Source organism: Sesamum indicum, linkage group LG9 (genome assembly GCF_026168435.1).
Source record: "Sesamum indicum cultivar Baizhima isolate 11 linkage group LG9, ASM2616843v1, whole genome shotgun sequence".
In the NCBI taxonomy this organism is placed as follows: domain Eukaryota; kingdom Viridiplantae; phylum Streptophyta; class Magnoliopsida; order Lamiales; family Pedaliaceae; genus Sesamum; species Sesamum indicum.
The window spans coordinates 15154046-15171975 of NC_142665.1; positions in this window are offsets into that span (position 1 = coordinate 15154046).

Genomic DNA, 17930 nt, shown 5'->3' on the forward strand with positions numbered 1-17930 from the left:
TTTGTTTCAATGTTTCTAGTTGAAGATGATCCTAAGACATACGCGGAAGCAATAACCTCCATAGACTCTAATTTCTGGAATGAAGACATTAGAAATGAACTACATTCTAGAATGTTAAATCATGCTTGGGATTTAGTTAATTTGCCTATAGGAAGTAAGCCTATAAAATGCAAATAGGTCTTCAAGAAAAAATTAAAACCAGATGGATCAATAGACAAATTTAAGGCACGATTAGTGGTTGTTGGTTGTACGCAAAATAAGGGCATAGACTATCTCGACACATTTTCACTTGTGATAAAAATTGCAACCATTAGAACTCTAGTTGCACTATCTGCTATTCTTGGCTTAATAATTCATCAAATGGATGTAAAAATAGCCTTCCTAAATGGAGACTTGGAAGAAGAAATATATATGGAACAACCAGAGGGGTTTATGGTATCTAGCCAAGAAAATAAAATTTGTAAACTTAGAAAATCACTATATGTACTAAAACAAGCACCCAAACAATGGTATGAAAAGTTTGATCATACTTTAAAAACTAATGGATACAAAATAAATGTATCAGATACGTGTGTATACTCAAAATTATTTTGGGACAGAATGTATTATTATATGCCTATATGTCGATGATATGCTGATTTTTGGCAGTAACACAGAAATGCTAGGCATTAAAATTAGGAAAACTGAAAATGGGTTCTCTCTTTGTCAGTCCCACTATATAAAGAAAATTTTGGACAAGTTTTGTGGTCAAGATGAGATACCAGTAAAAACACCCTATGACCCGAGTGTATGTCTCAAAAAGAATAAAGGTGATAGAGTGTCACAAGCTGAATATGCAAAAATCATAGGGAGTGTCATGTATACCATGAACTACACTAGACCTGACATACCTTACGCTGTGAGTAGACTAAGTCGGTATACCCATAATCCCAATAATGAATATTAGAATGCACTACGTCGCTTGTTGAGATAATTAAAGGGGACTATAAACTTGAGTTTGCACTTTAGTAAATTTTTCGCAGTGTTAGAAGGATTTTGTGATGCAAATTAGTTACTGATAATGATGAAGTAAGCTCAACTAGTGGATTCATTTTTACTTTGGGTGAGGGAGCTATTTCCTGGAAATCTGCAAAACAAACTTGTATAGCCCGCTCTACTATGGAATCTGAATTTATAGCTCTTGAATTAGCAGGTCAAGAAGCAGAGTGGCTGAGAAACTTATTGGGAGATGTGCCCTTGTGGGGATCAACTGTGCCAGTGTCTCTGCACTGTGACTCCGAAGCTGCTATTGGAATTGCCCAAGAACTATGCTTACAATGGAAAAAGAAGACATATTCATATCAGACATCAAGCAGTAAAAGAACTTCTAAAGAATGGGATAATCTCCTTGGATTATGTGAAGTCATAGAGGAATTTGGCAGATTCTCTTACAAAAGGACTTACCAGGAGAATTATTTTTTAGTCTTCGAGAGCAATGGGGCTAAAACCCCTTGATTGATGGAATATGGTAATGACCATATAAATCCATAGCCCTGTGTTTGGGTGGTCCTAATAAGGACTTGATGGATAACCCTGACTTTGTTCAAGAAGATAGCCTCATAGCTGAGTTGTTGAGTGGTTTATAAGACTTGATGAAGCTATCTTGATGAGTGTGGAGGTGGGCCGCCTTTTATGAAAGAAAAGTTCTTTCTAGAGCACTCATTATAAGGGCATGGTCAGTAATAGTGCTCGGAACTTTATCGCGGAACAATGAACACTAAGGAATTCATACGTGATTGTGGGGGTCTCAATTTGAGCTATCGAAAGTTCAAAAGTCATAACATTCTCGTTAGCCAATTTGATTGCCTCACTTCACTACGCATTAATTCAATCGAAAGATATTAATGCTTAAGTATATTTCTTCCTTCACTCAGAAATCATATTTTTCATCTACATTTGTCATTTGTGGGAGATTGTTGGGAATGATTAATTTTGGACTCCTAAATCACCCTCCAAAATAGCTTATTTTTGCTCCTAATTTTAATATATTCATTGATAAATGTATGGCTGGAATAGAGTCCTTGCTTTTTCAGCCACCAACCTATGCATCTATAAGTAGGCTCAAGCTCTTTTCATTTGAACACACTAACAAATTAGGGAGCCTCTTTTCTCCCTTCTTTCTCTCCTTCTCTTCTGGTGTTGTTTAGTTCGTTGATCCAAACTTTCTTCCACGAGTGCACGTGTAAGAGAGTTATAGCTGTGTTAACCTTAGGGAGCGATCGGTTTATACTATCTGCACCATAGTAGACTGAAATTTCGCTTTCGAGTCAGTGGTATTCCACGACACAATTTTTCATTTTCTAACACTTACAGTTCAGCACCAAGCATCAAGCAATTAAGACACTCTTGATCTTAATGTAAAAACATAGAAACTATATTTTTGGTTGCATATTGTGTTTTGATGCATTTTCAACATAGTATGCCATGAACGCTCAGCCTTTTGTACCTTTCTTATAATGACCAATAATTTGCGTATCAACGATTGAAACCCCTTATGCCTTTAATCCTGGATACTCACATAATTTGTATCATAACACATTTCTACTTCCGAATATGGAGAAAAATATTTTTTTGGTAACATTAAAAATAGTTATTATCGCTTTTGGTACCACAATTTTAACTTGTCTCTTTTGTTACTATAAAATACGAAAACACGTCTTTGTTGTGTCAAAAAGTTATGTGCATTGCACAATGTACGTTAGTTGCCGTTAAGTGCCGCTAGTCTGACTTCAGAGGCCCTGGTTAATGGTACCAAAAAAGTATTTTGACCAGCTTTGACCATAAATTATAAAAAAAAAAAATTTAGAACTAAAAATATTAGGGAAAATTTTATTTTAATAAATATAATAGAATAGACTTAAAATTATAATAATTTGTATATCAGATAATTTCTAGGATCTTTTTATTATTTTTTAAAGTGTAAAATAAACTTTGCCTCCTTAAACTATTCATCGTGTAACAATTACTCCCCTAAAGCAACAAATGCAATACTTTCCCCCTACAATTAAATTTTTAGACAATATTGCTCTTATATTATATATATTTAGTTCAAAGAATCTTTTTTTAGTAATTTTGCATTCTAAGACTTAAGTTTAATTAAAATGTTCTTAATTGAAAAAAGTATCTTTTATTTATAATAAAGTAAAATATAATTAGTGAGTCCCACAGTGTTTCTCCTTTGATAATTATATTCGAATTCTCTTGGTTGTCCCCTGATGGGAAGGCTCTAGAATTCATGCTTATGAATTATTCATATTGTTAGACATTCATATTTTGCTCTTTCAGATCAGACAACGATTTATTGCAGCACATGTTTGAATCAAGTAAGCCGACTTACTACGTATCGAAGTTCTTTTCACAAAATAATTACCTTTTATAATGATACCAAAAAAATATTTTTCCCTCCGAATATGTGAATGTTAAGTACGTTTTGTGCTTTGCTACATTAACAGGAAGAAAATAGCATATTTACTTAATTGAATGAAAAAATGAAAATAAAATGAATTAGTGCTAATCAAAACAAATAAAATGAATTAATTTTAAATGTGTATGAACAAAAAATTATGGGATAATTATACGCCCCTCCTCTGAAGTTTGATGTAATTACATGTAAATTCCCTGGTTTGAAAAATTATATTTAGCATCCTTAAGGTTTGTTTCCGCCTAACAAATAAGTCTCCTATTGGTCAAAATTCATTGAATTTGTTGATCTTAACATAAAAAATTGAATAAAAATTGTTATTTACCCTTGATTGACTTAAAACCGACTTATTGCAGGTCAAATAATTTTTTCGGACTAAACTACCCTTTATAACGGTGAAGATGTACCTCTCACAGGAATTAACACGTGAAGACGTATGAGAAAAATTTGATCATTTCATTTGATTTGCTATAAGTCAGTAATAAGTCCATAATGAGTAAATATAGATATTTTTTTCTAATTTTTTTGTTAATATCAATACATTTGGTGAATTTTGATTAACAAATGGGCTTATTTATTTGATGGAAACAAACTTCAAGGGTGCTAGATATAATTTTCCAAACTACAGGAGTTTACGTGTAATTACTTCAAACCTCAAGGGATGGGAGTGTAATTATTCTAAAAATTATTAATAAAACTAAGGGTAAATTACATTGGCACCCCCTGAGATTAGGCTAAAATACAAAAACACCCTCAATTTTTTGTAAAATTACAACTTCATTCATTGAGGTTATAGTTGTAACTACAACTACACTCTCTATTTAAATACAAAACTCATATTGACAGCCCCCCACCCTAGAAAATATTATACTTACACCCTTCAGAGGGTGTACCAGTAATTTTGTAGAACATTCTCCCTAAAAAAGTATTACACTAACACTCATCAGGAGTGTAGCTGTAAGTTTATACAACATAGAAATTATTTATGTAATTTAATCTAGCCTCAGAAATATCAATGCAATTTACCCTAAAACTAATTAATGAAAAATATATATTTATCTGTGAAAAATACGAATATAATAAAGGGCATTTTGTGCTATACACGCTAAAAACCATGAGACATTCGTAATTATTACTGGGAATTCTACCTTTAATAAATAGTATAATTATAATTATTCCGAGATTACTCCCAGAAAATCCCAAAGAAAAATGCAATTGATTATCATAGAATCTTCAATATGAATCCCAGGATCCATAGGTGCTGATTCACTTGCTCAGCAACTATTGATGAGTTTTTGCAGCATTATTGGACAATGAGTTGAATAATTTCTTTATTTAAAAAAAAAAGAGTAGGTTTTTAAGATGAAATCTGCCTAAAGAATGAAGTTTAATTGTATTATCTGTATTAATAGTACATATTAATCATCTAGTTTAATTGGTCTATTTAATTCACCATCAATGAGTTGCCCTTTGCAATATAGTTCGAAATTTCTCCCTATAAAGGGACAACCTTAAACCCTTTCTCAATCACAAGATATTTTCATAACAATCCCACTCAAAAAGTTGTCCGAATAGAAAATGGCAAAGATCCAAATGTGTAGCTGCATCACCATCTTCCTCGGCATTTTCGCCTTAGGTCTCCCATTCACTCCTAGATTTTTCGCACGCACAAAAATTCTCGATTAGATTGGTGCTCGTATGAGCTAATGAATTATATGATAAATATAATATATTTATTATGTATTGATTTACAGTAATCTGATCTGGTCTGATTGTACATGGCTATGCTTAAAGTTGTACTTTTTTTTTATGACTGTACAGGTCTACAGTTAGCAACATCGGAGAAGTGCAATCTACAACTCGGGTGCACAACAAGCGACTTCGCTTGTTGGTACGACTGCAAGAACGACTATCACGGGCTCGGAGGATGCACCAACAAAAACGCTGTAATAACTCGGCCGACCCTTCTGCCGGAAGAATTCGGCGGCTTTGCAGGGTACTGTTGCAATTGTGAATGCAAATTTGATTCCAAGACCAACGAGCCATGCCCGAAATCAGCTCCAACGCCATCGAAGGCTCCATCGCCATCTAAGGTGCACCATGAGATCAACCTATAGTCTACATTTATTGTCATTTTTATCGCGGTATGCCATATGTCTACAAGTATGAATCCCACAAGTGTTTATTCATTTTATGAAACAAAAATCACTGTCCTTTTTATGCAGTATTTCAACAATAATAAAAATTATCTATTATAGAAGAAAATTGTTTAGAAGCTCTAATTAATTTAAACTATATTGGTAATAAATGGAACGGACACTTTCAAATAAAAGAAAATTTTAAATAATAAATAATTCGCTTTGAGAAATCATTCTTCAATATTTCAACCATTTCAATTTACAAGGGCATACATGATAATAATTTTTTTTTTTTTTTTTGGAGAAGAACCCGAGGTTCCAACGAGCAAAAAGGAACTCAGTACCACAATGATGAAAATGAAAAAGGATAAAACAGAGAGCAAAACAGAAGAAAAAACAGAGTGCTTAGACAAGATCAATTAGAAAATTGGCCTAGGACCAAATTCAGTAGTCACGCCCACAATCCCAACCCACCATCTGGAAGACATGACCCGATCCGCCGATTCGATCCACCCATTATCCGATCCCGTTCTCATTTTTAAATGACTGCTCTGCCTTCTTATTAAGAAAAAAAAATAATACTCTGAATTGCAAAATAACAATTAAAGTGGACCACAAATGTCACTCCAGTACAATTATAGAATGAAAAAAATGTATTTCTTCATCTGTGTCCTTGTTGATCTATCTCATACAATTGTCATACATGTAATATGATTCATGATATTTAGATAAAATTAAATACAAGATGCAATATTAAGTACAAACTACGAACTATTAATTTCAAGTGTAAATACATGCATATTCTAGAAAAAAAAGTGCAATGTCTTGACAACTTTTATTTTTTCAATTACATGGTTGAAAAGTATACCAAGAAGCCATAATGCCGAACCAAACATTTCGGCATGTTAGAACTATGGACGTTTAGTTTTGTTTTCATTTTTCTTTTCAGTTTTCAGCGTTTTTATTGAGACAAAATGCTTTATTGTTTTTTGTGTAAGAATTAAAAATATATTTAGATTATACATTTTCTATTATTATATATATATAAAGCCCCTGTTATTCCATTTGGCATTTGAAAAGTTTTTTTTTTTCAAATGCCAAGTGGGATAATTGATATGATACTTTGTACTTATGTACTGATTTGTCAAATATCAGATTTATCAACTGCAGGTGTTGATAATGGCTGCTACCACATCTATGAATTCACATCTTCTTCAATCAAGTAATGATTAAGAGAATATTGTAAGTTTATCAGTTTCACCTCCAAGTGAATATTAGTGATGGTGTTTGTAGAAGTAATTCCTCTATTAATATATAAATAAACAACTATCAAATAACTCATCAGGTTTTTTTATTAAGTTTTATGTGTGGTAACCTCTTTTGTCGGTACTTCTTGGTGATCTATTTTGTCTATGCACCTGCTAGTATTGTAATAGGTAATCAAAAGCTAATTAGATTGGCGGTTTTGAGAACCATTCAAGCAATATTATCCCGACGAATATGGTAAGTATTCGTGTTTGGCGCATAAGTCTGTTGTGTTTGTCAAATTACGTTAAGCACTCTTTGACGTCACAACAGATGCCTACAGACCACTTAATAAACAATGTAGTTGGGTTGCGATTTAGATGGCGACTACAAAACCAACTTTTGAGGGTTGGTCTGAAATATTCCAAGTCGAGGCCTCGACACTAGACATCAAGAGTCCTACTGAGACTTGCACTAAGTATTGCATTCATTGAATGGGTGTCGTGTTTCATTGGTGATAGACGTTGAACGTCTATGTAATTTCAGTGGGTTAGTTGATAAGGTGGTCAACTAACTGAACTGACTCGTGGGGATTGTCATATGGAAGCCTTAGAGGCTTGGTCGGTATGACTTGAGTCTCCGGTTCTGATAGTATGGGAGTAGTCCTCAAATTTGAGGAATCACGACACTCACGTACATAGAATGACTGTATTTTGGATTTGCACGAGAGCTGATTATGTCACAGACATGATCATTATAAGCATTGTCCAGTGCAGTCGGAGTACGTAGCGCGGATGATGAGTTCCAAGAAGAGGATATGTCCCATGTCAGTATGCGATAAATGTATCTCCTATACACTTGGAGATGCGTTCACGCTTTATAAATTTGTGGCCAACGTCATTGATCGAATAGGAAAAGGAGGTTCCTATGTCAAGCAACTTGGTGTAACGCAATCTAAAGTATTAAGTATAGATGCTTAGTTCAGGATGGGAACCAACACCTAATTCCATGCTCTAGAGTAAGGCCGGGAGACGGTAGGCGGAAGGACCATACCCGTATGGACTGAAGAGCCTAAATATTCAAACGAAAATTCACCTAGTCTCTAGTGTCACGGACCATTGCTAGACGGCCATCCATGGTGTTGGGCTTTCTTAATTAACCCTTAATCAAGAAATATTAACTAAATTAGATTTAATTAATAATAGTGTTGGACCAAGTCTAACTGAAAGGTGAACCTAAAGTGACACACAAATCACTGAGAAAGAACAAGAAATTAATTTGAAATTAACTCCATAAGATGTAAGTAATTAGATCACTCACACATGGGGGCCCATTGGATGGATAGCCCAAGTTTATTAATTAATTAATTAAAATGGGCTTATCTTTATTTAATTAATGAACTGAATTTCATTAATTAATAAGAGACAATTTCATTACATGGGGGCAAAATCGTATTTTGGTACCATTAAAAAAGGTCGGTTTTGTTTTTGGTACCACAAATTTTGCAAGTTCGGCTTTTGGTACCATTAAACCAAAAATTGAATATTTTTTGTACCAACTTAACAGTAGAGCCCATGTGCACGGCACATGGGCCTTAAAGGCCGTTAAATCCCGTCAAATCACGTGCCAATTTTGTTGACCTCTAAAGACCAAAAAAACGGGCAAAGAAGTACAGAACCCTCTTTCACTCCTCCAAAGAAGAACTTTCCCCCTTTTGAAAACCCTAACCTCAAAATTGAAGATCAATTCGAAAATTAAGCCAAATATTTAATTGAGAATCTGAATCCGAGAGCGAGGAGGCTGGTGTTCGTGGTTGATTTGAAGACATGGTGTTGACGCCCATCCTTCGACCCGATTCATTGGTGTAAGATGGTGTACCAGATTATGGTGAGTTTTTTTTTCTTCTTCTAATCTTTTTGATGCTTTGTCTAAAACGTAATGTGCCTTTTTTGCTTCTCGTTAATTGTATTATTGTTTATAAATTCTTGAAATTAATTCTTTATAATGATATTTCTTTATGCTGAATGCTTGTACTTGGTGAAAGTTGAGTTCTTGTTGTATACATCTCCTCGTTCCAGAGGAAAGTTGAGTTCTTTATGCAACCATGTGCCTCAGCTTTTTAGTGTTTGATTACTTGAAGCGTAATTTTGGTGTTAGTGTTTGATTACTTGAGTTTTGTTAGATTTATCTCAGTTTCCTGAAGCATGACATTTGATTCGAATTTTTAGTACTCTGCTTTTTAGTACTCTGCTTTTCTTATTTCTAAAGGAAAACACTTGTTTCCTTCTCGACTTTGCTAGAATTTCCAGCTTTATTGATCTGATGTTCTTCTCATATGTATATCTATTGGTTGTTTGCTTTATGTCGGAACATTGAAGCCACAGCTGATCTTGGCATTAAAGAAGCCAGGTTGCACTAAAATACAGTGAAATTCTTTTGTAGTTGAGAATATTTATATTTGTAAACTATTTGTGATTCTTAGTGTATATTTTAACTTTCTCAGCCCAAAGAAACTACTACAATGTGCAGATTTCAGAGCTTAAATTTCCTTTTGCCTAAAAGCATACAAGAGTGTTTCATTCTCAGTAGAGAGTAGAGACATTAACTAGGCTTGGTGTTGACACTGTGAAAGCGAAGGAAACACATACTTAATCTGTTATGTACTCTGTAGAATTACATTCTATAGTATAATAGTAAATCATGAATCAGAGTGCAATAATGAGTGTTGTGAATTGTTATTGTTGTCTCTATCCTATGATTGATAATCTTTTTCTAGTTTAATTGGAACTTGATTAGCTCTATATTGTAAGTTTTGCAAGTCATTCAAGTTTTTGCAAGTCATTCCAGTTTTGCAAGTATTTCTTTGGAATTTGTCATCTTATGTTTAAATATTTCAATTTGTTATATTTGTAGGTAAATATAAATTTCTTATCAGCTTACGAATTTATCATGGAGGTAAATTGATATTCCATCCTGAAGCTGAGCATAGAGGGGGTATGGAAAGTGTGTTTGACTTTGTTGATAAGGACACTTTTTCAATGCAAGTACTTGACAAGTGTTGTGAACAGTTGGGCTATTTGGGTAGGAAAAAATGCTTTAGAATCGATCTGTTAAAAAAGTTTAGAGCATTATGCTTTGAAACAGACCTTTTTCAACTTATAGATGGCCATGGGGGTGAGATTAGGGTATACCTTGAAGTAGTTAGAAGCCCCATTGTTGCTGCTGAAATTCAGGGGGGTGATAAGGGTGAGAAAGTGAACATGTAACAGCACCTGTACAACAAGATGAGGTGATTGTGAATGAAGATTGTCCCCCAATAAGCCAACCTGAAGTAGTTAGTCAACCTGAAACTGATGGTTCTGTAAGTTTTCATTATTTTCATTTGTTTACTATTAATATAAAGTTATGATGTTTTATTTTTTCTATTCTAGTGTTGGTATTAAGTTTTTATAATTAAGTAGTTACTATTAATGTTGTTATTCGTGCTATTCTAATGTTGGTGTTGTTCATGTTTCTATACTAGCGTTGGTGTTAGTGTCGTTGTTGTTGTTTCTATTCTAGTGTTGATGTTAATGTTAATGTTGTTGTTTCATATTACAGGGACAAGATCAAATTAATGCCCCTGTATTAGTACCAACACCACGTTTCATGCATGCAAGAGTCAACATTAGGGCACCACCACCTATGGTAGGACACCCTCCTGGTTTTGTTTCTCGTCCCACACAAGGTAAACAATTTCACATTAAATTTTATCTTGCTATCATAATTCTGTTTCGTATCTAATCAGACTTAACTTGAATATGACAGGTCCTATTGGAAATATCATTTTACAGGATGGTAAAAAATATGTCACTTTATCAAATTTGCGCAGTGTAATGACATCTCAGAAGGCACAACCTAAGGATAAAGGAAAGATAAAGATGTAGACAAAAAAGTAGAGACTTTTTGTATAAGTTGAAGTCTTTTGGCAGGTTATTAGTGAAAAATTGTGCATTGCAATGCATCTCTTTTGTCAAGTGAGTCAGGTTTAATGAGCTCAAATCGTGTACTTATAACCAATATATTTTGCTTCATATTTATGGATTTTATGTTTTCTTTTGAAATGTGTTGTATTACTTATGGGACCAAAAAAGTTTATTTTTAGATTTTAATGGTACCAAAACACAAAGGAATGTTGGAAGACCATTTTTTCCTCTTTTTTCTCAGCCTCACGTGACTTTTCCCGCCAAAATTGTGGGGTTGACGGTCGTGAAGGTGCACATGGGCTCTGCTGTTAAGTTGGTACAAAAAATGTTCATTTTTTTGTTTAATGGTACCAAAATCCGAACTTGCAAAATGTGTGGTACCAAAAACAAAACTGACCTTTTTTAATGGTACCAAAACAAGATTTTGCCCCAATACAACAACAACAACAAAAAAAAAAGCCTCTTATATTATATAAAGTTTTCACATCTTTTGTTATTAATCAGCTTTCTATGAATTACTTTCTTTTGATCATGAGTCTTGTCTTTTATTCTTAATTTAGATGGCATAGATCCACTAGTGAAGGTTGGTTTTATTCGATCAAGATTTGCGATGCTCAATTTCAAAAAGATTCCTTGCTAGTAATATTGGTTTCTATTTCAAGTTCATTCAATTATTTTGTTTCATACTGCATGATTCTAAAATTTGTGTTGTGGTGAAGATAATTTTTTTTATAAATATAAGCTTCTATTAAGAAATATGCATATGAATTTCATAATTGATTAAATCAAAGATCAAAACGTATCATATGTTCAAGTAGTCTTAAAAATAAAATTTCAGGTGAAAAGAACACATTTCTTGACAGAGACAAATAAATATGTGTTGCAAATATTGTGTATGCTTGTATTTGTTTTTAATGATAATTTTTAAAATTATTTAAATTAAGTGTTGTATGTTTGATTTTGACTTTGGAAGATAAAAATTACTGATCATTGTCAAATCATATATTTTATATACGTATTTTTATGTATATATTATTTTATTTGTAGGTGAATTAAATTATATAGTGTCGTTTTATTACATTTGTATTAAAAAATAATTACAAATTTTTATTTAAACAATAATTATATATTTAAATGCACTCTAGTAATGGGTTAACAGTTCTTTTGTTGAACGTTATATTCCAAGTGATAATTATAAATAGATTATTCTAATAATGAAATATTTGAATTAAAACTATGTAATAATGTTATATTATATCGTATTCTTAAATTTTTCTGCTTGTTCCATTTACGTAGAAAAATATAAATAGTTAAAATAATAAAATGTGTATTTAAAAATTAATACAAACCAAAGGAACAAATTGTGCACACTTAACATATAAAAAAGCCCTCCCAATTCATCCTCCCTCTTTGATAATTTTCAAGATCCACAAGACCACAACATTAATTAATTAAATTTTATGATTATATAATGCGACAGTTTGTAAAAATAGCACGCAATAATACGACACGCACATATATCATGTTTCCATTATCCCTTAGTTTTATAATTAATATATATCATTAATTTATCTAAACGCATATTTTACAAATCACTGTAGGCCTAATCAACAATACAATCACAATTCACAACATCACTATTTGTACCATTTATGTGACACCCCAAAGATTATCATACATAATCAGGGATTAATTGGTAAATTTTTATAAAGCTTAGTTAATCGATAATAAATTATAGGTCATAATTGGAATATAATAAAACTTGAACGAATTAAATTGGAGTTCGTTATAATATTTGGGGACAACTTATATTAATTAACGAAATTTAGGTGGGACGTGATGGGTATTTTGATAAAAGTTTAATTAAATAAATAAAATAATAATATCATACATATATATATATGTAAATGATATATATATTAGTAAATAATACATAATCATACATATATATTAAAGAAAGAGAAAATAAAAGAAAAAAGAGAAGGAAAGAAATGAAATTGGGGGTGGGCCATCATGTACCGCCCCACCTTTACTTGTATATATATATATATGTGTGTGTGTGTGCGGGCGCGCGCGCTGAATCACTCAATTACAAAAATATAAACTTACCAAATTGCAATTTTCATTTTCTGATTCAGTGCTCGCGGTGAGGTAAGGTTTCTATTTTAATTTTTATTAATTTATATAATTATATTATTTATTTAGTTCGTTTATTAAATATTGTTTATATTGAGCGATGTACTATTTAATCGGAATATTTTACGAGTTTGACTATTTAAAATAATATCGAATTAAATATCAAATCGGATATAAAAATGATATCGTTGGTCAATTCAATTATTAAATTTATTAGATTTGAATATTACTATAGCTAATATATAAAATTCCATCAGAATTGTTAACAAAATACGCAATCATGTGTATTATTGTTCAATTAAAATATATAATAGCGAGAAATTGATAGAAAATTTATAGAAATATTTCGAAAATTATATTTAAAGAGGAAAATTGAAGATTTGTATTTCGATGAAAATGGAATATTAAAGAATTATTAGAAATTGTATGAATAATATTTAATATTATATTTAAAAGAAATTACGATATTCTCGAGATATTAACTGTATGTGGTATAACTCATTATAGGATACGGGAGTAGAGTGAAAAGACCGAACCACTACCTATTGGATAGATAAAAGCATTATAAAGTTGAGGTAAGTAAATAATTAGTATTATTTATATATGTCCTCTTTATTTGTGGTATTACTATTATATGAATTTGTGGTTCATGCTAACATTGATTTATCTAAAAATATATGATCTGGTGAATGATTTGATTTGATTGACGATATTGTGTATGTGGAATGAGAAAATACGTTGAAATATTATGTTTGTTGTGTTGTGGATGTCTGAAAATGAGAAAATATGGATATATTGTTTTAGTTACTAGTTGCTTACAAGAATGGTGATATGTGAAAATGAGGGAGTGGTGGAAATTGAATATAATTGTGGCGTGAATACCCCTTGATGTGTTGAAAAGCCTATAACGAAATAGAATGAAAAGAGCTTTGATACGATATGAGAAAGAAATGAAATGAAAAGAGCGATGCTGCGATATGAAAAAGATGTGATATGAAAATAGCGATGCTGCGATATAAAAGAGCTGTGATGCGAAATAAAAGAGCTATGATGCGAAATGAGATTGATGAGCCGGCTGCCAAGGGGATTCACTTGAACTTGTATAATAGTAAGATTTAGTTGACAGGAAACACACAATATCACCTTCTGGCAAGCAAACTAGGAAAAAAAAGTTTAATTGATTGTTTTATTATGAGATAGCTGTGTGGTGTACTACAACTGATTATGCTGGAATTTAATTGACTGTATTCCATGCATGTTGCCTACTTATCTTATTTGGGTTGTGTTTGATATACATATATAGATAGGGCTTGTTATTTACTTATTGAGTGGCAGACTCATCCATCTGCTGACATTTTCTTTCAGGAGTAAACTTTGAAGTATCTGACTGTTGAAAAATAGTTGTACGCGCTATACTCAGGCAGTTCGGGCCAGTATGTTGTTTTCTCATCTTTGTCAGTTAGAGTACAAAACACATTTTGTTGTATAGAGAGAATGTAAGCATGAAGATTACTGATGATGGACTACTTGTGGTGTTTGATATGCATATATGATGTTGTAGGTTGATTACGCTTGTTATGACGTTGGGGTTACATATTTATATGGATTAAATTATTATGTGTATTTATATTTATAAATACAGGGATTACTATAAGTATGACGTTTAGGGTAGATACAGCCCTTGTAGCGAAGGGGGTGCTACAATTTATCCTATATACTGGAGTAAACATGGCCTAGAAGTTACAAGGGATAATTGCTCTGCCCTCCTTTGATGTTTGATATGATTATAGGAAAAAATTCAAGTCACCCCCTTGTGATATTACAAATGAGTAAATTACCCCCTTATAAAAAAATAAATAGTGATTTACCTCCCTGTATCTTTTAAAATACAATAATTTACCCCCCTATGATTTTTAAAATGAAGCAATTTACCTCCTTATACAAGGAGGTAAATTGCTTCATTTCAAAAAGTACACGGGGGTAAATTGCTATAATTTTTTCATAAGGGGGTAATGTGCTCATTTTCAATATCACATGAGGATAAATTGCTATTTACCCTATAATTATATATAGATCCATGTGGTTTGAGAAATTACATTTAGTAGTAGAACGTTTGTTTTTTGTCCAGCAAATTATAAATAGATCCACCAATTTATCAAAATTCACAGAATTTATTGATATCAATAAAAAGATTGAATGAAAATCAATATTTGACCTATTATTGACTTATTACAGGCGAAACAAATATTATTTTGACCAAACTATCTTTATAGATCTCCACACACTAATGTAAGAGACGAGACACATTTTCATTCTTTTAAGGACAGTTTGGTAAGAAAAAATTTACTTGACTTACAATAAATTTATAAATCAATCGGGGGTAGGATTTAAGGTTCAACTCTTTTACTAATTTCGATAGATTATGTGAATTTTACCGAAAGTGTAACTCGTGGAATGGAAGGACCAAAATTATTTAATAATGTTATTGAGGGACAAAAATTCTACTTTTCCAAAAACTGTCCAAATTAAAAATGGGAAAAGCCCAAATGTCCAATTGCATCACCATCTTCCTATGCATTCTGGCCTTAGGTTTCCCCTTACACTCTTATCCCAAACTCAATACTCACAACATACTACACAACTTGTTTACTCATTATTTAAATCATTTTTATATTGTACAAGTCCATTTGTAACCCCAGAAATAAAACACACCCAGTATTTATTTTTATGATTTTATACTTTATCTGTGTGTTTTTTTATTTTTTTATTTTTTATATATAAATATATATTTATACTTATATATAATATAAAAGAAACATGATTTGCAATAAACAATGATTTTTCTCTTCCAAAAATACAATATTAAACATACAATATTTATATATAAAAATATATATAAGAGAGATATGATTTGATAATAAACAGTTACTTTTGTCTCCCAAATCCCAACATCAAACCTACGCCACTTATTTTAAAATATTTTAAATTACCTTAAAACACAAATACAAACATTCCATCTATTTTCAACACACACTTATACTTATCTTTATATTTTTAAAATACAAAACAAAAAAAAAAAAAACTCAAAACACAAATCCCATCGACAATAGTGGTTTGTTGTTCGCGTAAAAGACATGTGTAAAATTATATCACATCTGAATATGTCTGGTTGGTGCTCAATATGAACAAATGTGAATGGTGCAACAAAAAAACAAACGTCATGTTTAGTTTCATTTTTATCTTGGTTTGCTGTGTTCTTTCGAGATAAAGAATGAAAAATAAAAATAAATAAATATGTGTTAGAATTAGAGTGGATGTTTGAATTCATTTTTGAAAATAATATAAAATAAGTATAGTATGTTTGATGTTATTTAGTGGAAAATAAAAAACTACTATTTATTGTCAAATTATATCTCTTTTATATATATTTATATATATGTATGACTATGTATATAACTTTTTTAGTTGTAGGGTTTATAGTTAATGTAGACTTATTTTGACAAAAACCAAATGAGACATTGTTTCAAAACATCTCAATACACTACCAAAACTTTCAAAACAAATCAGGATAAATATTTACCATGTTTTGCGCTATTAAAAGATGGATAAAAAATGAAATCAAACACTATGACATTTCGGGAGGGTCCGCATTCAACCTTTTCGTTTATTTAGTTGTAAAAGTTTGACAACATTAATCAATTTCGTGTAATGAATTATATAGTAGTAAAAGTTTATTTAGTGTAAATGAATAACTAGTCAAAATAAATGAAATGAACGAATCAATTTTAAATATATGAATAGAAATATAATAAAATTAATTAATAAAAAATATATTACATTTTTAGTCTTATAAGTGAATCTGTTTTCAATTTTAGTCCCATAAGTGAATCTGTTTTCAATTTTAGTCTCATATTCAGGTTAATTCGCACATTTAGTCCCATATCTGGATTTTGTTTTTTAATTTCAGGACCAAATGGGGGATTCCGTTAAAAACTTAACGCCGACCTCAATTTTCTAACGAAATCCCCCATTTGGTCCTAAAATTGAAAAAAAATCCACATGTGGGACTAAATGTGCGAATTGACCTGAGTGGGGGACTAAATTTAAAAACAAATCCACTTATGAGATAAAAAATGTAATTTATATACTTTCTCAATTATACAGATTTTAAAAATATAATACAAAACATATAATTCAATTTATATATAAAAATAAACCACAAAATAAAAATAAAAAAGAAGGATGTTGAAAGATGGTGGAATGATGGACCGAAAAAAGGAGAAAAAGTCACCGGAGGAGGGGAGATTGAAGGTGGGTGATGGTATAGAATGACCGTTTGAAGTTGGCTTTCAGAAGTGGTTTGAAGCTAAAGCGCGGTGGGTGCAACGGAGACAAAAAAGTAGTAGAAGACCGGAGCGCAGGTTAGGAGATTGGTGAAAGAAAAAATGAAGATAACTCGCTGAAGGCTAGATGGTGGTGGGTGGGCTGTTAAAATACTCGTCATTGGACGGACTTTCCAATAGTTGTAGGCCAGCGTCAAGAGGTGATCGGATGGTGGAGAAAAAGGCAATAGAAGATCGAGGCGCTGGTTAGGATTTTTTGAACAAAAAAAAAAAATAGAGATGACTCACCAATGTCTAGGAGATTAGCAGTGGGTGGGGTATGAAAATACTCATTGTTAGATGGGCTTTCCAATGGTGGTATGTTGGCGTCGAAAGGTGATCGATCGATGGAGATATGGGAGGAGAGAGAAACTAAATTTAGAAATATACATATGGATACAAATATATATATATTAAAACAATATATAATTTTTTATATGTTGAAATAATATATTTTTATTTTCTATAAACATGAACAGATCTGAGTCATACATTTAAATCAAATTAAATATATATGTTGATTTTAAAGGGGCATTTTTGTGATTGTAACTTAAGACTCACATTCAGTGCACTAGGAGCAGTGTACTCTTTTATTTTTTACAAG